The following is a 27,449-nucleotide window of genomic DNA, read 5'->3' on the forward strand; positions in this document are numbered from 1 at the left end:
TGTGCCGGCAAAGTTTAAAGTTCTCATATTACATTCTCTTGTTTTTTGGTTTGTGGTTGTTTTTGTTGCAAGTTCCCATTTTACTGTGAATGGTATCGAGCCGTGTCTGCCATAACAAATTGATAGAGAGATCTGCTTGTCATATTTTCTTTATTTATTAGTGTTTAAATTTTTGAGGTTAATATTCTTTTTCTTTGTGATGAGCAGTTATCCTTGTTGGGCAATTGCAGTCAATGTCCTAAGTGGGCGATATACGATACATTATTTAGTTAACAAAGTTATCAAATGGAACTTGTTGAGTGTGATTGCATGTTTGTGAATAGGGGTTATTGCTTTTAGTTGATTGTTGTTTTTAATAAATTGAAATTATGTCTGTTTATTGGAAGGAGAATTATCATCCAAAACAGGACCATCAATATATCAGAAAATATCTAATATATGAAATCCGTGCTCTATATAGAAAAGAAAATAAAAGAAAGACAAAGCTCAGAGTTTGAATATCCTGCAGTCTACCAGACAGTATCTATGCGGTATTTTGAAATCTGGCATGGAATGAAAATATTAATGAATGATTTCACAACAATTGGAAGCTTCGGGTTATATCAATGAAACTCTTCATAATACACAAACAGATTGTTCATACGAGAAGGAGATGACGCAAAATTCTGCAATAAATATTCAGCAGTGAATGTACCAGGAAGTAATACACAGCGCTCATATCTCCAACAGACTCTTAAAATGTTGGTATAGCCCTTAAAAGGATTTTCAAAATTGTTTTTGCAGACATAAGCTTAACAATTAACAGGCAACTGGAAGAAATGAAAGAAGCTGTATATTGGTTCGATAGATATTTTTCAGAATATGTGGAAATAAATTCCTTTGAACATTTTGTCGTTACGGTGCAAAAAAAATAGTCCAAAATTAAGCTTCTCTTTAAAGTATATAACTTCAAAGTTATGCTTTGAAATTTCAAGGTATGTATATGGGATAGATAGAGGAGATACCACTTAATTACAAGTCCTTCGGAGCATTCCAGAATCCGAAGGGCATTTCATTAAATTGCCATAATCCATCACTAGCACTAAAGGCAGTTTTGTCCTTGTCTTTGTCCGAAATCTCTACCTGCCAATAACCACATTGCAAGTTCAATGTGGAGAACCATTTTGTTCCAGCTAATGTGTCCAGGGTGTTGTCAATTCTTGGTAGGGGGTATCTGTCTTTCTTGGTGATGTCGTTCAGATTTCTATAATTGACGAAAGACAGGCGAGTTCTAAGAACTTGAAGATGGTTCGATTACTCCATTGCGCTCCATTTCGTTAACCAGCTCCTTCACCTCGCTTCGTTTTGCTAGAGGAATACTTTTGGGAGCAATAACCAAGAATCGACTTAATAAAATAGGATATGTTGAAGGTTCCTAATAATCATTGTTAATCTCATTAACAAAGATTTTGAAAATCGAATAATTAATTAATTCGATAGATATTTTACAACATATTTCTAAATGAATTATTTTGGTTCCATGGTATAGTATTATGGAGGAAAATTATAAGATATAGCTAAGGTGTCACCTATTTAGAGCTGCATTGAATAATGTAAGGTCTAATGAATGCTCCTAATATACATCGTTAATCTCTTTGTTCAGGAAATACGGTTCGATAAAGGTGAATGTGATTAATGAATAGGGAAGATAGTATTAATACTTTCTCTGCCTTTCACAGTGACTACTAAAAGTATTTTCTGAAGCTGAACATCAAAGCTGTAGCGGAATTGGTAATAGACGGTTATGAAAATCCTGTTCTTCCTATTTAACGATTTGATATTCTGAATTTAAACTTAAGTAGTCGTTCAATGATGAATACAAATGTAAATTAATTGTTTTGAACGATTGAATAAAAGTGCCTGGGAGAGTGCATGTAATCAACCAAGTACCTGGATTATTACAATGTACCATTTTTGTTATGGGAAACGTAAGACCCTTGTTAAATTCAACCGAGTAGGCAAATATAGGTTATGCCCTTTTTCGATAGTTATATAAATCCCACTTTTTCAAAGGAACCGAAATGTTCAAGGACCGTTGAATTAAGTTCATAACTATCCAAAAGCATTTAGGTTAGGATATAAAGGCAGCAAGTGCAACCAACTCATTTGGTGCCATAAATTGAGGATATTTGCATGTTCGTGTGTAGTTCGGTACCGAACCAGCCAGATGCTCGAATAAACGAATTCATCATCCAAATATTTACGTCTTCCCAATGTCGTAGTCCCGATAGAGCACGGCAATGACAGATGAGATGCTCCATCGTTTCCTCATCTTCTTCATTATGACAATTCCGCATAACCCAAAAGGATTATATTCCGGTACTCAATCAGGATATTTGCATGTTCGTATGTAGTTTGGTATCGAACCAACCTGATGCACGAATAAACGTTGTCCCAATGTCGTAGTCCCGATAGAGCACTGCAATGACAGATGAGATGCTCCAATGTTTCGTCATCTTCTTCATTATGACAATTCCTCATTAAGAGGAAATTGTAAGCTACTCGTTTAAAACTTCTACCAGAACCGGTAGCTAATAGCAGGCTCTAACACTATCTAAACGCCGACTTGTAGTCATATTGGGTCCATGATATCTTCGTTATTAAGCTTATAGTCCATCTGGTCTGAGAAGACCCATAAAGTTCACATTGATCTTACTCACGATTACTTACATCATAAAAGCGGAACACCAAACAAATAATATATTTCCTCGTCAAGTAGATGAGAGCAAGTTTTGGCAATTCATACGTGATGTTATTGCCAGGTACATCAGAATGATCCGGCATCCATTATAACTTCCAAGTAGAATGTCTCTCGTAAGAGACATTCGGCATTAATATATCAATCAAGATGTCGTGAAATTTAATTCCAGATATACTGTCGGTATAAATTCAGATATTTTCATCGCATATACCTCAGCCAGTGTGCTGCCATCTTGATGGTCGAAATCTCACCCTGGATAACGCTGCTGTCATCCTGCAGCCTGAAACAGAGCAGCTTCTGAAAACGGGGAATATTAAAGTCATAGACTATGAACTAACTGTATAGATTTCGAACGTGTTCACAATTGCAAGTGATCCGCCCGTTATCGATACAGAAAACGTTAATCAAGCAATGTTATGGATGTGCAATAGTCAATATTCGCAGGGATGTTAGATACACATTTCAGAATAGTAGCATGGTCGGTGTTTCCAAACCCTCATGCCCCTCCCAGTTCTGAACCTAACCTCCAAACTCATAACAAACAAAGCACGCGATGGAGCACTCAACATCGGACCTGTGATCAGCAGTACAGGAAGCCGATCCTATGGCTTCCTGTACTGCTGATCACTAGTGATCGATAGTACCGCAGTATGTGGTTTTACCAAGTGCCATCTTTGGAATGATACTCCAGGTCCTATGATTCAAAGAATACTTAATGAAGATGTTTTGCAATATGTGATTTGTCTAATTGTCGTCGTTCTGTAGCAAAGATTTCGAACGGGTCTTCAATTGGTGGAGACCCGCCCATGGTCGTCACAGAAAAACACTGCAAGCAATTTTATGTGTGTGCAATAGTCAATATTCCGAGAGATGTTAAATACACATTTCAGATTAGTCGTATGGTCGGCGTTTCCAAACCATCATGCCCCTCCCAGTGCTGAGCCCAACCTCCGAACTAATAACAAACAATGTACGCGATAGAGTACTCCACATGGGACCTGTGATCAGCAATACAGAAAGACGCAGGATCCTTTCGATCGTACCGCAATAGGTGCATTTACGAACTCCATACATTAGCATCGGCTTAATCAAGGCCTTTTCGCGTTCTTTGTTCGTTGAAAACTAAACCAATACACGGATATACTGCAAGAAATGAGGTATTCGCACTTAGAAGTGAATATATATGATTTGTTGGGGTAGTGTAATCGTATGATTCAAAGAAGAATCCGTAGAGAGTCATTGAAAACATTAAAAAAAATATTTAGAGGAGAAGTGACGAATATTTTGATAAAATATGAATCTAAAATTGCATAAGCCTTTTAGGTGTTTAAAGGCTTTTAATATGCAGCCTGCTGTGTGGTTTAAAAGCAATATTTCGATAATAAAACATGAAACGCAGCTTGTCTCTACTTAATTAAAATCTGAAAGAACCAAAAGAACTAAAAAATGTTAAGGGGGACTTCCAAAGGCTGTAATTAATTATGGCCACAAAAATAGGTGAAATTTCCTATAGTGGGCTGGTTGGCATATAAAGAACATGATACAGCATTTCTTGTTGATGACCCTACCGATAGTGAGAGACAGCTAAGAAGATGTTTAACCTAACATAACACAACTAGCTCCATATAGGATACATTTCGGAAATCAGATTATAAATTCTTTGACCAACGATTCATGAATAGTTCTAGACAGATAAAGGTAGTTGTTGCTAATAAACAGTGCTGGGTTTCCGATACTCATTATGAAAATAAGTCTCATATTCACATGTTCTTGAAGGTCTCCACGCAAAACAGGAACATGAACGCTCACGTGTTGAACGCAACCATCCTTTCTCGAAGAAGACATGTTTAAGGATGAATTATAGTGTGACTATTTCCTTGTTATTTCCCTTTCTTCGATTTCATAGTTTTCTGAGTCTAGCATTTCTCCATTAACAATGGAACACTCTTCAGGTTAATTTTAATTAAGAAGATTTTCTTTATTAATTGGAAATTTGCCAGAGTCATTTCAAATCATAAATTTAAAGAAATTTAATTTACAATTTCTTTTCCAATTTTAAGTTCTTAAGTTTTTACAGTTTCTATCTAAATAGTTGGAATAACTGCAAATATCCAGGAAACATTGATAAAATAATTTCTCATTAAATGCATTAATCTGAACACTATCTAAAGTTGAATTCTTTAAATAAACTCTTCTTATCTTCAAAATTGTCTAATGTTTTTTTATATTTCTCTCTTAAACGCCCAACTAAACAAGAAACCAAAAGAAGATATAAATGTATATTCCCACAAATGCTTCAACATCACATTAATTGAAGCATTAAAGTATAATAAAAAAGTTCATTGATACTGTCTGTGCGCCAGACTAAATGGCTGATTGTTTTTATGTTAGCATGTTGTTTTTCATTCCATTATTTTCTTGTAGTAATTCCCATACCAGAGACTTAAAATTGTTGTCGGTTTTCATATATATTTTTTTTTTTTTGAAAACATGTCTGATTAGTCATTTGAATAGAATTCACAAAACATCAACAACCAGCTATGAAATCTATACGTTAGAAGGTGGTGACTAATTTTAACATCCAACCACTAGATAACCCACCACCCACAACTATTGATGACGAAAAGAATTCAAAACTTGTGGTTAAAACAAAAGGTAGTGGAAACCCTCGGCAGCAAGAATGACAGTAACAGCCACAGGTAATTTGTTGCTGAGGGAGATGAGCGAGTGTTTGTGATGTTTTGGTCACGTGCTTTAAAAGGAAGTTCCTATAAAATTGAAAGAGAATAGATTTGAAGAAGTAAATATCTTCTAGGAAATCAAATATTATGGGATCGGTTGCAAAGACTTGAATATGATCTTCCGAAATCTTTGAAGAAGCTTGAACATACTCATACATGTAGGTAACAGCAAAAATACTATCAAAATAATTGATTTAAAGAAGTTAATATCCTCCATTAAATAAGATCTTATGAGATCGGTTGCAAAGACTATGAACATGATCTTTCGAAATATTTCAAACCCTGAAAAAGCGACACTCAAGTATTGAGTTTCCAATGATTGAATCTCACGAATCAAGGAAAAACGATGGTAAACCTGAAAATAATTCATCTCTGGAAATGAACACTTTTCTCAAAATTCTAACCCAACCACGAGTAAGCTATTCATTCTATAATTTAACTTGCTTGTCACGCTTCTATCTCTTTCCAATATGGACTTCAGCTAACCATATTTCTGCCCCTTTTGGTTTGAATAACTCTTATAAACGACTACTAAGTTTGTCGTGTTGAAAACCTTATACGTTATGATACATTCTTTTTACCCTACAAGTCCACAAATGTTTGAATACTTACATATTTACTTTTGTTTTCTGTTCGTCTTTGTTTATTTTGCTTATTTTTATGTTTGTTTGTAAAACATTTAATTTAAGGAAATTGAAATGAACAGAACAAAAAAAAGTAACGTTCGTTCATTCCTTTGTTTCAATTCTACAAAGTCTTACTTCGCTGTAAGTTAAATCAATTCTGGCTAGAGAGAGAGAGGGTCTCGAATGTAAACATTTCGTATGCTAAACACACTGGAAATGATTTGATATTCTTATGAAAAGCTCTTAAATTTTAATTAATTCATTTCTTCATACTGCTATAGTCGTACATTGAATAAAGTTAAATATTTATTTAAGCAGCTGTTACATGTATTATATAGTAATTATAATGAACTTGTGATTGTTGTGGGGAGATATTTATTAAAGTTTTATTTAATTATTTATGGAATAAAGAAAAAGGAAACAAGGTACTTGCAGATAATCAATCTAATGTGTGCAGGATGTTTTAATGAAAGTTGTAAAGTGGATTTGAAGTATGTATTATAGACACAAAATAGTTTAATCTCATTTAATTGAAACATGTGCAATGATTATACACAATTTTAATCGTAAGTTAGGTAATGCTGGTTGTCAAATTTGAGTCCAATACATTTAGACTAATTTATGAATTTAGATAACCCGAGAAGTTGTTCAGTCCCAAACGTATATCCTACCCTAACTCGTTATAAAGCTCATAACAAACTCCAAGTCAATGCTCGATATATCACACAGTTTATCGAAGATAGCAGATCCCTTGAAGATCATTCGAAGTGTTCGTTAATCTTTTCCACATTCTTATATCCTAAACCCAGATCCCTTGAAGTTTATTCGTTTATTCCTCAATGCAAGTGAGATACGAAGTATTCTATGATCTTGTCCACGTTCTTATCTCCTCAACCCAAATTCAATACTCAATAGGTCACACAGTTTATCGAAGATAGTAAATCCCGTGAAGATGTTTTTCAATGCAATTCATTGGGATACCAAGTATTCATTGATCTTTTCATCGTTCTCATTTTCGCAACACTGAAAGAAATCTTTGCTTTCGATTTCCAGTCGCTGCTTAATCCTTCCGATTACTGACCTGTTATCAAAGAGAAAATCATAAGAGAAAGTCAACTTAAGTAATGGATTAGTGCCATCTATATTCGGATGTATCAAAAACTATATATTTAGGTATTCCAAATCAAGTGGAAGCCGTAAAGTTCCCTCTATCCCAATATTCTTTATGTTACACTGCTTTCCCATCTCGTTAAGAGATGAGATGCTGTCAAAACCAATTTTCAATTTCTGGACCAAGGATTCCCAGAATATAAAGGTAGTTCGAATATATTTTTTTTTGGAACAACACTTATGTCAAGCGTTGTATTGGAACTAGAAAAATTGGTTGTGGGAGGGAGGATAGAGGGAGTAGTGTTTGTGGACATTTGATTTAAATTTTCTTATATTGAAAGTGACAGGAAAGACAGGAGGAATCTTATTCCACATACGGACAGTACGGCTAAATAACGAATTTTCCCTATAATGTGTTGTGCGATCCACTGTCCACTACTGTTATGCGATCCACTGTCCAAAACTACGTGTTTCGGGAACAAGTTCCCTAATTTCAGTAAAGCAGATACCATTGTAATATCGGTAGAACAGTGAAACGAAGCCCACATTGCGTCGGTTCTTCAGTGATTCAATAGAACTGGATATCCTACTATCACCGATAAGCACCTTCGCCCTCTCCTGTATGCGGTCGAGGAAATCCAAAATAGACTTCGAAGTACTGGCCCGCACATGAGAGTTGTATTCCATTTTGGGAATGGAAATAGTAAGGAGATCAGATGGAGTGAAGTACTTCCTACACAGTTTTAGAAATCCAAGGTACATGAATGCTTCTTTCGACTCTATTCGCACAACCCCATTCAGCGATTGTCACGAGATTTGGGTTAAACGTGTCATTCATGTTTTGCCTAATTGAATGAATAAATTGAATGCCAAATGTTGCTATCATTTGCAAAAGATAGGGTTGTAAGTTTGATGTTGAAGGTCGTTAAGAAATAGAGTTGGAGAAAGGACGGAGCCCTGAATTGATTTTGACCTCGTTTAATGAGATTCCATCTATAACAACTCGTATAGTGCGATCTCTGAGAAAGCTCTGCGAAAGTTATGAAAACGGTGTATGGAACGTCACCATTTTTTCGATAGGAAGGCTAGCAAATCTCCCGCGAGCATCCTATACGAAAGCCATACTGAATAATGGAAATTCCTGAGTTCATACATAACTCGTATTCATTCTAAATCTTCACCTAGAAAATTCAATTGCCGTTGTACAATGCAAATTACAACCAAGTAGACGAGTTGAACGCCACTGAACTTCAAAACTAGTGGCAGTAGGTTTAAAAGTTGAAAGATAATAGGTGTCAAGAGCTGTTCTATTGGTTCCATTGGTTTCAATGTGCGAGAGATGGTTTGGAAGCATTACTCCATGAAGATTGTTGTAAAACTCAACAAGAGCTTGCAAAATTATTGGGAGTTACTCAAACAGCAATTTCAAATCGTTTGCGAGCAGCAGTATTCAACCAAAAGCAGGGAAATTGGGTACCTTACGAATTGATTTTGCATATCCGAAATGCTGCTTGAACACTACAAAACAAAATAATTTTTGCACCGAATCATTACTTGTGATGAAAAATGTATCCATTACAATAACCCGAAGCGTAATAAATTGTATGTGAAGTCCGGCCAACCAGCCGAATCGACACTAAAGCTAAATATCCATGACGCTTAGATAGTTCTCTGTATTTGGTGAGAGCAAAAGGGTACTATCAATTATGAGCTGCTGAAATCTGACCAGATTATCACAGGAAACCTGTACCGAATGCAACTGATTTGTTTGAAGCGAGCATTGGCCGAAAAACGCACAGAATATGCGACGAGATATGAACCGTATTATTCCATCATAACAACCCTCGGTCACATGTTGCAATAACTGTTAAAAACTATTAAGGAAGAAGTGGTTAGGAAGTTTTGGCTCACCATCCTTATAGTCCAGATCTTGGCCCATCCGACTACTATTTGTTTCGATCGATGCAGATCGCTCACTCTGATATACGTTTCACTTCAGAACAGAGTTTCCGAAATTGTCTTAATATGTTCTTTGCCTCAAAAGATTAACAGTTCTTTTGGCGCGGAATCCATATGTTGTCAGAAAGATGGGAAAAGGTCACATCTAACAATGTCCAATACTTTAAGTAAATTTATATTGTACAAATGTTTCAAAATAAAAACTAAATTTTTTTTAGTCATATAGCCAATCATTTTCACGAACAAGTACTCCAAGACAGTTAAAGTGACTCAACTGTCTGAATAGATATTTACGTCAGATGTGGAGACCACATTCGATCGCCGGAAACTCTGTAGGTGTGTTCAGATGCAGATAGATTGCAAATACAAATCGATTATCCTCTCAACGGATTTCAGGAGGAAAGACAATAGACTAATGAGCCGTAGTCCTTCAGTATAGTGTGAGAGGCCTTCCCCCGTTGTGTGGCATCATGCAAGATAGGCCAAATATAAGTATCAGATTCAGCATGATCAGGTTCGCATTTCCTGGAAGATTATCATTTTCTAACAACTGAGGTGTTTCCTTTCCGCAGTCTCAAGATCTGGATGTAACTTGGGACAGCTGTCAAAATCCTAGATAGACGGCTCTACTCATAGGATCCTTTCACGCTGCTACATATGAACCACTTTCCATGGTTTGCTTTTCGCACTTCTAAACAGGTTCCTGATTTAACTTACAAGCGAAATGTGCTCGGACCAGTTAGAATTGTTGAGAAAAATGCTGACGATGATCTTCTTTATTTAATTTAACTGTATCCTTGGCTGCTAGAAGGAAACCTAAAAGTTATTTTTATTATTATGTAAACATTCTGTCTTGTACATCCTTTATTTTAATCACTCAAATCCGCTGACTTTCATATTTAAGCTGTTTGTTGTATTGCCAACTTTGCGAAAAGTAAAACACAAAACAAAAACGTTCTTTACACTTGTAATATTCATAGAAAGCCAGGAATTTTACATCTTTTACACAAGAAAATTCTTTACATCTTGACACATTTTATGATGAAAATAGAAATTCTGCATAAAATAGGAACTTTTTTCTACATGACAAACAATTTTCACTTTTTGACATGTTAATACCATAAATGTCTTTTCGAATAAAATAAAAACTAGGTCAATGGTTTAAATATATTATATGCTCATACTTAGATAGGGGTATCAAATATATTTTGTTTAGTCTTTTTAAATTACTTAAAACAATGGCCGTTTTATTGACCCACATCCTTAGATCATGCACATGCTCTCTTACACGTGCATCAAGGAAATCAAGTGTATAAAAAATGGCTTTGACCAATTTTCCATATGCTAGTACACTGTTACATGCATATTATTTCTAGTACATCGATTATTCTATGGCATATAATTTGTTTTTTTACATTCTACACCATTTCCAATTATACGATAGGAAAAACTTTGTAAACAAATTAAAAACTTTCGAAATACAATAACTAAATTTTGAAATATAATTGGAATTTGGGAAAATTCTGAAGTAAATTTGAAAACTTTTCTTTATGGGGAAATGGTGTAGCCATCATATTGTATGACGCTCGAGAAATATTGTATTTTTATTAGCACGAATCACCACTAAGGAGCACGCAATATAAAAATAATTCAGTTTTAAGTATTATTATGGGGTTGTTTATATCGATAGAAAGAAAGAAGCTTAAACTCCTCTAGAAATAAAGTTTCAACTTAAATGGAAACTGTATGTATATGCATCATTAATGAACTTAATTGATGATGTAAGAAAATGCTGCTTTTTTAAGCTAAATTACTGAAAACAATGAAACATGTAACAACCACTATTTAAAATTTAATATGTAAAGAGTGCATACATAACCTTAAATAAGTACTTTGTTTAAATATGCGATTAAGTACTAATTTAAGGTACAAATGCATGTAAGTAAGTACTTAATTAACTTAAATTACGATTGAGTTAATTTATTATTTATAATGAATTCAAAAACTCTGAGGGAAACGATGATTTTTTTACCCCCTCAAAATCAATCTTGGTTTAGTTTAGAAAGGTAGTGTATAAAAGTACACTTCCACTGGAAGACCCATGGGTCCATTGTAATTCCCTTCAATTGTAATTCCTCCAAGAAATTATTTAGTAGAGAGCACCTGGAGAGTACTAAAGAGAACTTCCTGTGCCAATCTAACATAATTATCTACCATAAAGCCACCCCAATTCATTAATGAAGCCAACAATGTCCTCAGGCCTATAGACCTAACATCTAATAATCCCTCATGGAATTGTGGGTCATTGTCAGATAATATACTCCTCAATTTCCAACTGATCTTTGACTAATTACATTCTACAATAGTCAGCAGTTCCGTCATCCCATCTGTTCGTTTTAGTCCTAACTGTACTATGATCACTCTCATACCTACTATGATCACTCTAACACTGCTCTTGTCCAGGTCTAGTAGAAATCTGGTATCTGATGTAGGGTCCTGGTGAAAAAATGGGGTGAAACAAAATGTAGTTGTGGTTTTCTGCTAATATCTCAGCCATTTGTGAGCCGATCTTCTCGATTTTAAATATCAATCTAAGTTGGGCTATAGCGGATATATTGAAGTATCAATCATGTATGTAAGTTATTTGTGTGGATTCGGAAAGTGGATTTCAACATACAGACGTGCATGGCTATATCGACTCCGATATCTATGACGATCCAGAAAACATACACATTATGGGATCGCAAATGTGGAAATTCTAACATTCGTGATGAAGGGTATAAAAATATTTGATATAATCCAATTGCTGTTACTTGTTGAATCTTATGTATTAATCAAAGATTAATGTTTTCTTTCTTATCGATTCTTTCTTTGGACCAAACTTTAGAATTCCTTTTTTGATGATTTAACGTTTCAGTATTCAATTCCAAGAGATCGTTTAGATTGTATGTGAGTGGAACAAATGCTGAATAGAATTTCATAATTATCATTCAACATCAGTTTTCAAACAGTATTGAACTTTTCCTTTATAACAACTAACGTATTCAAAAAACCGACCTGTTTAGAAAACATCTTTTGAGGTCAAGAACGAATCAAGCCAATTTTGGTTAATCTGTTCTAAAGTTAAGCGTATCCCAAAAAAAGGGTTCTCCATCGATCGAAACAAATATAAGTTGGACGGGGCAAGGCAAAACTTCAAAAGCATTAATTCCTTATTGAATCATTAAAATTTTCTTGAATTTACACAGAGAAAACAGATTCGTGATAGCAACCGAATTTGTTGCCAATCGAATGATTCTGTCTTAGTGACCGAATTTTACAGTTGTGGCTACAATATATTGGAAGGGGTAACTAAAGTTTGGTTGCCTCAACTGAAATTCTTCTTTATCAACTGACTTTGTGTTGTTAGAACTGAAAAATTCTATGTGTGCAACCGAATCATTCGATTGGCAACAAATTCGGTTGCTATCACGAATCTGTTTTCTCTGTGTAGCACATTAACTATTTTAAAAATAAAACACAGCAAATTCAATGTAATGACTAAAATTTTAGCTTTATCAGCTCATAAATTTCATGGTTTTATTGTTTAAAAGTAAGTTCTGAGACTGCGCAGTATGAACGCTATCCTGTCGTTGGAATTTTGCACCATTTTTTCCAGCATACCTGGTCTTTTTCGTCAATAGAGCGTTGAATGTTGGCTTCTAAATAATCAATCGTTACTGGTTTATCAGCACAGATTAGAGATTTGACATAACCCTACAAAAAGTAGTCCACAAGTAATTCCATCACCAAATGTTTGCCTCAACAAAGTGATGGTTTCACGCGCTGTATATCATGTTGGGCCGTCTTTTTGGAACCATTTCTCCTCCATATGAGTTTCAATGATATGAGAAATAGAAAAAATCACGAATCATTTGTATGTAGAGTTCGTCATTCACGGTAATGTTGACATGGGATTCGGATTTTAGGACAAGTGGACCGATGACGCCTTCGGCATGTAAACAGTGATTTGTTCGGTATGTAATTGAGTCTCAAGAGTATCATGAGGAGTGTACTCTCTCCAAAAACGACAACTCTGCTGTGATACGGATAGTTAAGCATCTGAAAACAGTGCTTATCTTGTCAATACCCGATTTTAACATCGATAGGTCTTTCAATCCAATAAAAAGTGTCTATGGTATCTCAGACACTTTGTTTTATTTAAATTTAAAGCTAGAAAGCGCTTAATGAAAGACCCATTAGGAGATAGTTCCCCGTCGCTCGCTTCATCCCTACTGGTCGATTATTCATATGATCTTGCTGACGTCTTAAAGATATTCCAGCTTTGTTCCGATATCAGGAGGTTGATAAATGGGAATATGCGGAAGAAATAGTAATAGTAATTGAAGAACTGCAAGTTGAGTACCACAATTGGTAAGTTGTGGAATTTCCCTCCAATTCAACGGAGAAGGATGATAGGATGTCTTTTTAATCGGATTTATATAGAGCAGGGCGGGAAAGAAGTACTGTTTGTCAGTCTCCTTCAACTGAAGTTACATAACCCCTCGGATAGTTAAGCATGATTCAATGAGTCCCATGATTCCGATGTTAAAAACCGGAGTAAACTACAAGTGAGACAATATTCCCATTGTTAATTTTGCAAAGACAGTCAAAGCATTTCTATTCAATTGCCAGCAGTCAATGAAGCCTTCGGCATGTAAACCACACCAAACTGTGATTTTCGGGATGTAATTTAGTCTCAAGAGTCTCATGAGGATTTTTCTCTCTCCAAAAATGGCAATTCTGCTTGTTCACATACCCATTAAGCCAGAAATAAGTCCCATGTTATTGAAATATATAAAACAAACTTAATATTATTTTTAAGATTATCTGCATACTGCTGTTTATTACAGCAAATATATAAAAATAAATCTAAAAACACACATTTGTTAAATAACCGGTAAACAAACCGGTTACTTTTATTTTCATAAGTCAACCAACACTTTGTATTTATCAGCATCGCTTAATGTATCATTGCACAATAAATACGTCCATGTACCAAAATAAAAGCCCTCAATATGACCCAGTTTCTCTTTTATTTTTTTTAACACAAAACAATTTTGTATAGAATTACAAAGCATAAAAGTTTTTCAAGCATGCATTTTAAAAATACAAAAACGTAAGAATAAGCAGTTTTTGACAAAGCCATTAGTACAAACTTTGACATTAAATGTTTTGTAATGCTCAGAAATGTTGGATACATTAAGAGTGTTCACATTGCAAATTGTATTTACGATAAATACAACACAAGATTTTTCATAAACAAGTAAAATTTTCCACTACTAATTAAATATTTAGCATGACTTTATGCAGTTAAAACTATTAACTATTTAACCTAAATTACCTGCTATTTTTTTTATAGTATCTCTATTAAAAAAACGTATAATAACTGTCAACAAAATTCACTTTTCAATTCTCAAATGACATTAAATGACAAATACAATAATTTGCATAAATATTATACTCTATACTACGTACAAATGTACATTTATTATTTTTTTAAATTTAACACATTTTTGCATGTTGCTGCCCCAAAACGTGTGTTTATGAATGCTACCAATTACATTTACAATTTACATATAAGGGGGAAAAGTATAGCAAAAACAATTTAAATTTGTAATGTTTTTCCATCGGCAACATTTTCACACGCGACAATTGTTGTCAGGCAAAAAGGTTAAAGAACTTTATTTGGTTTGTTTTCTTGTTTGTCATAATATCAACTATTTTTAGTTTTAATTAAAATTTAGTTGTTTTATTAATTACTTCCTTTATGCCATCAGGAGTACAAGAGGAGTATGTGGTATTATTCAGGTGGCAAGTTGAAATGTCAAACAACAATGTTTGCAATTTTGCAAAATGTCAAGAACAAACACCCACATCAAAGTGTTTGCTATTTAAAAGCTTGACAACTAGGAACTGTTACGCAAATTTATTAAAAATATTTTAGTTTTGAAAATTAGTGCAGTGAATTTGGAAATTTCTTTTGCTCACAGCCAAAGTTGAACAAAATCTGTTCCAGAACCGGCTGTACAACAGCTGCCTCTTCACAGGAACTGTACCAGGTCTAGGTCCCGAAAGGATGATGTTAGAAAACTAAGTTGTTTCAGGCTTACAATGACAACCCTCTCCAACGCAATTGGAATAACCGTAGCAGCAGCAACCATCTTCGTCGTTTACACCAACGATTTCAGTCGGAAAACCTTAGGTGATATCCATATTATAGTTCAACTATAGTAGTGATCATACTAAATTGTGATCACAGCGGTTAAGTAGATAAAACTGATGAATAATTCCCATACATACAACAATTTCGAAACCATCGCACCAAAACTGTGAAGGCATATCATTCGACATCCATAACATTCTGCATTATAGGACACTTTCTCTTTATTTATAAGCTTGAGGACAATTTCTTGATACTCAAAATATTCCGATCAGATCAGGGAAACGATCTGACCGGATTTGTGCGGAACAAATCGAGAAAACAATCTTCTGAAACCACCAACATATACAAGGAGAAAGTCTCCCGAAACAGTGAAGCTGCCGTCGTTCGCTTCAACCCATCATTAGGGACTCGCAGACGAATTAAGGATATTCCAGCTGTGTTCTGATATCAGATGGTTGATAAATACGAATACGAGGAAGAAATAGTAAGATTACGTGCAGAACTGTAAATTAAGTACAGCAATTTTTAAGTTGTGGTCTCTCTCTCCAATTCGACGGAGAAGGGTGATCAATCGTTGCTGGTTTATCAGCACATACCAGAGATTTGACGTACCACCACAAGAAGTAGTCCAATTGTAATTCGGTCACCAAACGTTTGGATCAAACAATGTGATGTTTTCACGCGCTGTACGGAATGTTGTGCCGTCTTGTTGGAATATAAAAATCACGAATCATTTACCTGCGGCGTTCGCCATTCACGGTAAAGTGGTTCCCTGGTTTAGGATTTAAAGATAAATGGGCTGATGGCGCCTTCGGCATGTAAACAGTGATTGGTTCGGTATGTAATTAAGTCACAAGAGTCTCATGAGGATTATGCTCTCTCCAAAAATGGCAACTCTGCTGTGATACAGATAATTAAGCAGCTGAAAAATGGGGTTTATCGTGTCAATTAGTTCAGTGATCCCATGTTTAACATCGATAGACCTTTCATTCGAATAAAAAATGTCGATGATATCTCAGATACACTTTGTTTTATTTAAATTTAAAGCTAGGAAGCGCTCAATGAAGACCTTTTAGGAGAAAGTTCCCCATCGCTTGCTTCATTCATCCTTACTGGTCGATTATTCATACGACCTTGCGGACGACTTTAAGATATTCCAGCTGTGTTCCGATATCAGGATGTTGATAAATGGGAATAAGCGGCAGAAATAGTAAGGTCAATTGAAGAACTGCAAGAAGTACTGTTTGCCAGTCTCGGACACACCAAAACTTTTTCCCCCAACTGAGGCTACACAAGTCGTCAATGGCTTTAGGCTCTGTCGGAATATCCAAGCTAATTTTGAAAAGGATAGTTAATGGAAAATGGTTTTTAACGTATCAGTGAGCAATATTCCTCTTTTTAATTTAGTGAAAATAGTCGAAGCATTTCTATTAAATTGCGAGCAGCATTAACCAACATATCTACTCTGATCTTGCAGATCTTAAACCAGTAGAAAGACTTCGTGGAGTTCAACATGTCAAAGGCCCTCAATGCTCAGACATGCCGCAATCTTTAAGAATCTTGCATTCCACAATGCCCTACAATGCGAAGAGTTTGATCGATTATCAGAGAATTATTATCAGAGAATTATCCAAAGAATTCCTCAGAGAAAACTACAAGAGAGGGCAATATTCCTCTTGTTACTATTGCGAAGACAGTTGAAGCATTTCTAATCAATTGCCAGCAGTATTAAGCGACATATATACTCGGATCTTACAGATCTTAAACCAGTAGGCGGACTTCGAGGAGCTCAACTTGTAAACGCTGAGACATGCCACAATATTTCGGAATCTTTCATTCCACAATGCTCTACAATGCGAGGAGTTTGATCGTGAATTATCAGAGTATACGTCAAGTGAATTATTCAACGAATTCCTCAGTCCAATGTCCTCTTGCTCAACCTCTTTAACATTAAACTGTCTTAACTCACTACAAGGAAAAGAGGACATCATAGTCATCAGGAATGCTATTTACAGACCTCACGAAGGAGGTAAAATTCAGCCGTTACATGAAAATATTATATACATTCCTTGATGTCAAGTTAGCTATTTCTTCATTAATTTTGAAACAGCTCTCCTCCACCTTATATTATTGCTTTCGTGACTGTAAATTTTAAGATGAAGTAATTATATTCCAGTAGCGGCTAGTCAGCAGTTGTTGGATTTCAGGAATGATCTCTAAGTCGTTCTTAGACTCAACACAAATTTTAGAGCTGGAATATTAACTGTATTCTTAAGGTATATAACCTATAACCCACCATCATCCACTGGTTTTTAGCCTCGAACAAGAGCATCAACTTCATGGACTTGACTCAAATTGATCTTAGAAATTCGGTCATCTAGTTATATATCTCGTTAAATAACTTGTTAACTAGTGTTTTTTTTAATTATGAACTATTCCTGTGCTTCCCTTATCATGGAATTAAATTTCGATTGCTTTTGTGTTCTCTCACCTAATATTTCTTAAACATTTATTCTTTCCTTCTATACCAATTGCTAAAAGTACAAATATCTCAACACCAAGTATAAATATCACCCAAATTAAACAACTTCCTATATCCAAAGTGTTTGGTTTCAAATATAATTGCATAATTTATCGTATCCATCTTGATTTAATATAGAATTCCTTAAAATATTTACAAAATCCCGAGGCATCCTAATCAAATATTACAACATTTTTTTTTGTTTTGAATACCAAAAATAATGCTCTTTTTTAGCAAACGTAAATGGTTCCTCTCATAAAGTTCATAGAATTTATGTATTTATTTACAAAATGTTTTTTTACATTTTTTCTAAAATCGTTTTCACTGTCAGCATAAATACTGTCTGCCACCAATATTGTAATGTGACGATGACAAGAAACAAGGACAATGATGGCAACAGCGACAACGATGATGATGATGATGACACCTACCACAATTTCAGCATAAAAAAACCCACCCTTGAGCATGTTTACATATCCTTTTTTCAAAATTGTGTTGTGTATGTCAATATCAGGTCAGGTCGAACAAAAAAAAAACATAACGAAGGCACCAGCAAGAGTGGGGAAAAAATTTGTGTATAAAGGTTATAAATAGAGTTATTCATACGGCTTTGTTAGCGATTATTAAGAATTTTTAGCAGTGAATTGGAGGTATATTAAGTTGGTTTAACCAATTGCAACACATTATGTTTAACGTTATATTTTTTGGGATATAGAAGGGGATAATATAATGACAATTGTTTGAGGGGCTACTTTATTCTGTTTATTCTGGTTAACAGTTAGATTTCAGTGAGTGGAGCAGGTTGGGATCTAGGGGGGTAAAAAGGAAATTAATCCCTCCCCAACACTGAAAAGTTTTAATATAAAAAAGGAAAAAAGAAAAATGTAAAATAAAGGGTTGACCTAGATCCGTGCTTACTTCGATCCGCCTGACTGATCCCTGATATAATGTAGAAGTTGCAGAGAAATAGACGAATGTTTAAGGTTGATAATGATAGTAAATATAAAGTGATAAAGATAATAATCGAGGAGAAAGTATTAGCTGAAATATTGAAATTCAAATAACCTTCCAATTACTATTTTGCAGCCCATCATTTTTTTCTTTTTTTTTAAAAAAGAAAAGTAACACTCAGACAATTAATATGCCTATATATAAATGTGTTACTTTCTTTGGAAAGGGGATAGAGGGTAGAGGAAAAGGTGGTGAAAGGAGGAGAAAAGCTTTTAATTAACAACTCTGCAATTGCGCGTTATGTTTGTTATTAGTGCAGGTTGCAAAGCCTCTGGTGGAGAGATGGCGCCTTAGTCAAGCCAACAACCTTTATTTTATTATTTAACTTCGGTGGCATTTTAGTGTTATACCACCGAAGGAGGGCGCTGTGATAAATATTAGTTATTAGTAAACTAATAATTATTATAAACTGATGTTATTGATTGGCAGCGGCTGGGAATCGAACCCAGGCCACAAATACCATATCATGCTCAATGATCAAACGCGCTAACCAATTAAGCCACAGCACCCTCATTTCATTTTGATCACCGACAATAAAGGTGAAAAGGATTCGAGATTTCCAAAAACTCTACTAAAAATGTTAATATCTCTATTTGCCAGATCGTTTCATTTTGGTCGTCGACAATTCGGTCTAAAGGATACTAAAGGGGTTTTCAATAAAGGTGAATCAATGTTTAAATATAATAAACCATGCTATGTGAGGTATTTTTTTACTTAAAGACCCATGTATGATCCGCACGGTGGAGAAGTCCAAAAACTCTGCGAAAAACTGTAATATCTCTATTTGTCAGATCGTTTCATTTTGATCGCCGACAATAAAAGTTGGATCGTTCTTTATATAAAAGAGAACACTCTATGTGAGGATTTTTTTTACTTAAAAACCCATGTATAATCCGCACGATTGAAGGGATCCGAGGGTTCCGAAGCTCTAATATCTCTATTTGTCAGATCGTTTCATTTTGATCGTCAACAATTCGGTCTAAAGAATGTTTAAATATAATAAAACAAGCTACATATGTGTGAGGTATTAACGAATTTTATGATCCGCTCGGTGTCACTGACCCGAGAGGTCCAATTTTTAATGACTCATATATTCGGTTGAATTTGACCGTTGTCCTGGATTATGTTGAGTTTGAGGGCAACGGTCGATTGTGGCTTATTGGCATAGATCTAGGACTTCAGAAAACACCAAAAGAAAACATTAAGCAAAATAAACTCAACTGTATAACTTGTGACGTGATTTGGCATCAGTGACTGAATTATAAACAATATATTTGAAATATAATAGTCAGTTAAACCACAAATTCTTCCATGTAGTCACCACCGTCAACTCCATTGTATCTGCCTTTTTGGAACTATCTATGAAAACATAAAAGGTCTGTTCATTTACTTTCCCAGTAAATACTTGCAACGAGAGAATAAAATCAAAATTTACAAAATTACTCTCTTAAATTCTCAAAAATAGTAAAAAGTAAATGAAAGCTTTTCCAGTAACAATTGTTTTATACACACAATTTCCTTATTTTATTCCTTTTAAAATGTATAAATACTCACATTTTCTTAAATTTTATTGACAATTCTTATGTTTTGACATTTTTTCACCACAAAAATAAAATTTTAAATAAATAAACAGTTATTGAACATAGCTAATTTATAAATACTCACAGTTTCTTCAATTTTATTGATAATTATTTTTTTGACATTTTTTCACCACAAAAATAATATTGAAAATAAATAAACAATAACACAAAACATTTGAAATATAAGCTGCTAACTATTACGAGTTCCAAATAGAACTTGTAATAGTTTGCAGCGAGAGAACACTCTCTAAAATTTATACGCTCTTGATTTTTTCTCTCCTTACAAGTTTTTTGAGTTAATGAACGCTTTTCCAGTAACAATTGTTACTAGGGATGCCAAAGGGGACTGGGTTTTACAAATCCCGGGATTCGGGATTTTAGAAATGTAAATCCCGGGATCCCGGGATTTTTCGGGACCCCGGGATTTTTCGGGATCCCGGGATTTTTTGGGATTTCGGGATTTTTTGGGATTTCGGGATTTTTCGGGACTTCGGGATTTTAGTTAAACGTCAAAAACATCAAATTCAACAATAAAAACTATTATTTCATTAATATATTTAAGTAAAAACATAACAAATCAAAAACTAATGCGTTAAATTAAAATAAAATGGTCCATGATTTCCCCTAGCTCCATACAATTGTCCCCCGGAGTACTGTTTGAGCAGTCATAAATATCTTGATTATGCGGCAATCCTTATAAAATTTTGCACAAAATAAGTTATAAGTACTCTGAAATTATACTGTAAAGTACTGCGGAAATCGGACTACATTTGCCCCTAGACCCCTTTAGAAAATAACTTGAACATAAATTTCGTAAAAGTGTAAATTGTGTAAAAGCCTGTTAATGCAAGGGAGACGTGCTGCTCTCCGATTCAAATGAAAAAATCTGGCTGCGTTTGGATTTGAAGCGAGATTAGTATTATAAAAAATATGCTGAATTTAGTATTTTGGGTGCTTCAAAAATCTTCCTAAAATATCAAAAATCTCAATATTTCGGGATTTGTTAATCCCGAAAAATCCCGGGATTCTTTTTCACAAATCCCGGGATTCGGGAAATCCCGATCCCGAAAAATCCCGGGATTTTCGGGATCGGGATTGGCATCCCTAATTGTTACTAACTAGTAACAACTTTTAGTTATTAACAGAGCTAAAGTTTCATTATTAAAATTTGGGAGTTTGAGAAGTGCAAGAAGGTTGTAGGATTGAAATAATCTATTAGACCAGGAATTGGTCAATAGTCCAAATGATAACTACTGGAATATTGCTATGATCTATAGTTTTATACTCCAGTTGATACAATCTGGCCACCGATTTTAAAGCTAGCTTCCTGACTAAATAATCCATCGATAAAGAGATTTTGTAGAATTTATCTGTTGTCAGGGTATTAAAGTTCAATTGAGCATTAATTATGGACTGATGTATTCCGTCTTTGAATAACCTTGAATTCAGAAAATCAGCGAAACACGATGGCCCCGGTATGACAAAAGTCGCATCAATATGATTGGAATACTGCTGTTGATTTAATCCACCTTGAAAGTACTACGAATTACAAACATTTTTTGATCGGAATACATTTTTCATTGACCGTTTACATGCATTTGGGAATACACAAGTCATTCTAAATCTCATATTCTTCAATATGGAATCACCATTAACTGAATACATAAAGTTTCGCCATTAAAGAACAACTATTTATTTAGTTGTATCTTCCTTTTTGAAAAGGTTCGTCTGTAAGTTGTAGGAGATTGAGAAGTGGAAATATTGCGATGAGAAGGGTGAAGAATGGTAAGAATCAATTAGACCAGGAAGTTCGTCCATAGTCGCCTCTAAGTTATAGAAGATTGAGATGTAGAAACATTTCGAAGAGAAGGTTGAAGAATTGTAAGAATCAATTAGACCAGGAAATTCGTCCATTGTTTCTTTAGATTCATCCTCCAGTTGCGTTCAGTCTGATAATCGGTTTTAAAGCTAGATTACTAGCTTGTATGTAGATACAACGATATCTAATTCAGCTTTTCTCATGCAGATTTTGTAGAATTTGTGCGTATGGCGTTAGTTAACAGAGTATTACAGCTTAAATAAACATTAAGTCACATAAGTATCTTGCACAGGATTAATGTATTCTGATTCAACAACCAACTAAAACCTTCAAATATTCCCTATGTTAATTAAGGACGACCATTTCTGAATACCAAAAATCAGCGAAGTACAGGGGACCGGGTTGTAAAAAGCCGAAGCAAGTTGATTGGAACACTCTTGCTGGTTGAGATGAATCAGAAGCTTTCGTGCTTACAAGATCTACAGGAGAATATAGGCACTTTATGCCATGAGTCTTACTAATCTTTAAAATGGCCAGCATATAAGGTAGTTTCCTCTGTGTATGAACTTTAAAACAGAATTTCTTCCTTTGTGCTGAATACTCTGAAAAGGACCATGGCTTAACATGCCTATAATAACGGTAACAACGGTGTTAACTGACCAGGCTTCAACTTCCGTAATATTACTTTTGCAGAAGCAATGAGGGCGATGATGAGACAACGGAATACCTTCACTGCCCAACCTTTGACAACCTCTTCGTTCATCGAATACTTTCTGTTAAGACATCGCTTCACTAGTGAGTAATGATCCATACCTTAATTAACTCGACGTTAGCTACAGAAGACGAATTGCGACCCTTTAACTTGGATATATGGTGTAACTTATGCTTACGGTATCGCAAAGGGACCTAATGCTGGTAAACCTTGATAACTGAACGCATTCTGTTAAGACATGTCTCTCTCTACTACACCATTTTTCATTGAAATTGAGAACATTATACATGATATTGAGAAAATTCCAAATGAAATTGAGAATTTCCATTTTAAATTGAGAAAATTCCAAATGAAATTGAGAATTTCCATTTCAAATTGAGAAAATTCCAATTGAAATTGAGAATTTCCATTTCAAATTGAGAAAATTCCAATTGAAATTGAAAACTTCCATTTCAAATTGAGAAAATTCCAAATGAAATTGAGAAATTCCAGTTCAAATGTTCGGGATCGGGATCCAACACAAGACCAACCATGTTTTCTACGACAAAATAAAGTGAAATTGGTCGCTCTACCCAGACCACCACATCTTTCCACATCTGATATAATCGTTAATTTTGTTCTTTTTAGTTTAAAATAATTTATATAATATTTCTCTATTTTATTTAGAATTTTCCCAATTTCATTTGGTATTTTCTCAATTTCAATTGGAATTTTCCCAATTTCATTTGTAATTTTCTAAATTTCAATTTGAATATCTCAATTTCATTTGGAATTTTCTCAATTTCAAATGGAAATTCTCAATTTCAAATGGAAATTCTCAATTTCAAATGGAAATTCTCAATTTCAAATGGAAATTCTCAATTTCAATTGAAATTTTCTCAATTTAAAATGGAAATTCTCAATTTCATTTGGAATTTTCTCAATTTCAATTTGAAATTCTCAATTTCATTTGAAATTTTCTCAATTTCAATGAAAAATGGTGTAGTGAGTTGGGAATGATCCACACCATAATTAACTCCACGTTAGCTACAGAAGATGGATTGCGACCCTTTAATTTGAACGTACTTAAGCTTACGGTATCACAACGGGAACTAATGCTGGACCCTAGTAAACCTTGGTTAAGGTGGCTGTCGAATCCAACCTTTGACAACCTCATCGGTCACCGAAAGCTTTCTGTTCAGACATGTTTCTTCACTAGTGACTTGGTAAGGATCCACACTTTAATTAAAATGACATTAGCTACAAAAGATGGATTGCGGACCCTAGTAAACCTTGTTTAAGGTCCAATCCAACCTTTGACAACCTCTTCGGTCACCGAACGCTTTCTGTTAAGACATTTCTCTCCACTAGTTACTTGGTAAGGATCCACACTTTAATTAACTGGACATTAGCTACTGAAGTTAGATTGCGACCCTTTAATTTGGACGTTCTTAAGATTACGGTATTACAATTGGATTTAATGGTGGACCCTAGTAAACCTTGCTTTAGGTGGCTGTTGAATCCAACCTTTGACAACATCTTCGGTCACCGACAACATCTTCGATCCCCACCATTAGCTACAGAACATGGATTGCGAGCCTTTAATTTGGACGGTATCATAACGGGACCCTAGTAAATCTGACTGTTCAATCAACCTAGTATAAATGGTTAGGGATGAGATCAAACGATCGATTTTATTAGATTTATTTCTTTCGGAAAGTTCGGTAAAATTTCCCCAGTGGTATATGGCTACTTCTACCCTATAGATAAATTTATAAAGTTATCTTTCAATTTTGTATTTCAATATAAAGTATTTCTATATAATTTATATCCCGGTATAGCAGGGTATCTTCAACACAACCATAATCATAATACTTCTCACCCTTTAGCAGTCAATTCAATGAAAACAAAAATACTAAACAAATTTTAATATTCATGAAAGCACCAACAAAGAAAGATAAAGAAAAGCTTAAACACCAGACTGACTGACAAATAGAATCAAAGAAGACACGGGGACAGACAGAAACACAGACGGAAGACAACATAAATATAAACAACCGCACATGTGGAGAGAATTATGAATATTTATGGTTAAATAGACATGAATGGATTGAATGGAGAGACATCCATAAAAACGTTGGAAATGTTAAACAACCATGAGACAATAAAGACGTATTTTTGTTTTGTTATTGTGCTGCAAAAACCTTGAAACATATTCTTTGTTTAGATTTTGCTATTATTATTTATTTTAGCTAAAAGATTTTTTTAAATTTTTTAAATGAGAAACTTTATTTAGTTTGTCATTCAAATTAATAGATCTTTTGATTAATTACTTTGAGATAAAAATCTTTGGATCTTTAGTATTATCAATATTTTAGACATTTAAAAACGATATAAATGTTGTTAAAGACAAATAGTCGTTTTCTTTTAAATAAGAATTTCGTAATAAATTACTTTAAATACTAAAAAAACCAGGCGCGGATCCAGGTCAACCATTTGGTGGGGGAAAAAACAAAAATTAGTTTTCTTTTTTTTAATTTTTTATACTAAACCTTTTCGGTTTTGGCGGGGGAGGGGAATTTCCTATTTCCTCCCCCCTGGATCCGAGCCTGATATAAACAATATGTTTGTTTTTCATTTGAAATTCCACAGATCACCCAACGTATTAATGGTTTTCCGCTGCTTGAGTGAGTAGTAGCGTGTTTATTTTTATAGCATTTTATTGATGGCTTTGCGGCGTTGAAATGTTCCATAACAATTTCAATCAAATTTCATTTATAATCCCTCTCATACACATTAAAATAATAGATATATAACAAAATTAAAAAAAAAAAATAACACAAGATTAAGCAAATTTTAAATAGAGTACATATTTTTTTGCTTATTTATTGGTTGTTGTTCAACTAAATATTTAAAATATTTTTATGAACACAGTAGGAAATTTAATCATTTAATATATCAATAATTAATTGTCTTTTTTTATATTTCAGAATTATTTTCAATTCGGCTAAACACCCTGCATGCACTACCGGTAAGTTTCAAAACTTTTTTTAAAAATTACGCAACAAATTTTGGTTCAGAAATTATTTCTCAAATAAGACAGATGATAGATGGTGGATATATTGATTTTGTCATTCCGTTTGTAACATATTGAAATATTGGTCGAGAACCAAAGTGTATATACAGTGGTTGACAAAACAATGGAAACTTTTCCAAATATTCCATATGTAGCCCAAAATTTAAAACATTTTTTTTTAAATAAAAATTATTTTTTTTAGTATTTTACTTGTATAGTTTTATTTATATAAATTAACTGAAAAACAAACAACATAATTAATTATATTCTGAAAAAAGGGAACAAAATTAAAAATATTCACTATTTAGCTACTGACAATGGAAACTTTTAAACTTCTGCAAGAAAGAAGTTTAAAACGAAAATAATATTAAAAAGAACGATGTAAAAAGCATCCTGTTTACAGTTATTTTATTTTTTAAATTCTGGTAATTTTTCACAATTTCATTTTCTAAGTTTTTCGCATAATTGCTTTTTTTCAAAGTTAAGGCTAAAATTAAGATTTGTGAAGGCTTGAAAAATAAAATAATTAACGATTTTAAACCTGGTTTAAAACAAAAAAGTATCTGTGACAAATATTCAATAAATAAAACAGCAGTTTCATGAGACCGGTTCTGTAAAAACTCAACATTTAGGTGGAAGACCTCGTAAGACTACTCCTAGACAAGATAATTTAATAGCGAGAGAGTTCAAGAAATTCCCAAAAATAACTCCTCGAGAGGTTGTTAATAGCCTAAAATTAGAAATAAGTACCCGAACAGTTAGTCGCAGGTCAAATGAGGCTGGTCTTGGTTGCTATCGTCCTGTGAAAATACCACTCATTTCTAAAAAGAACCGTTCTGCTCGTCTACAATTTGCCAGGGATCATTTAAACTGGTCGATACAGAAATGGAATACTGTCCTCTTTTCCGACGAATACAAATACAATTTAAGAGACAGTGATGGGAGAACATTTGTAAGACGACCTAAGGGAAAAAGATTACATCCAAAGTACACAAATAAGACTGTAAATTTTGGCGGTAATATTATGGTATGGGGATGTTTTTCAGGGTAAGGTATGGGCCCAATTCATATTATAAAAGATACCATGACAGGTATAGGATACAGAACCATATTAAATGATGTTATGTATCCATACGCTGAGGAAAATATGCCCCTAGTTTGGAGATTCCAACACGACAACGACCCGAAACACACCTCTAGGGTTGTAACCGAGTGGTTACAATCCAACGAGGTACGTTTTTTGAAGTGGCCTGCCCAATCGCCAGATCTCAATCCCATAGAAAATCTATGGGAAATTGTAGATCGTAAAATAAGGACCCACAATTATACCAGAAAGGAAGATTTATCGGAGGCGGTTATAAGGGAATGGC

The 27,449-nt window shown here is 34.2% G+C and overlaps 1 protein-coding gene across 1 annotated transcript in view; it reads left to right on the top strand.

Annotated features, from left to right (window-relative positions):
* Positions 1-27,449, top strand: part of LOC135957424 (PP2C-like domain-containing protein CG9801) — an 80,054-nt gene that overhangs the window by 15,253 nt on the left and 37,352 nt on the right. The window contains exon 2 of the mRNA XM_065508167.1: positions 25,994-26,034. The gene's annotated coding sequence lies outside the window, so the exon portion shown is untranslated. The remainder of the gene's footprint in view (positions 1-25,993; positions 26,035-27,449) is intronic.

The sequence above is a fragment of the Calliphora vicina genome, chromosome 1 (genome assembly GCF_958450345.1).
Source record: "Calliphora vicina chromosome 1, idCalVici1.1, whole genome shotgun sequence".
Lineage (NCBI taxonomy): Eukaryota > Metazoa > Arthropoda > Insecta > Diptera > Calliphoridae > Calliphora > Calliphora vicina.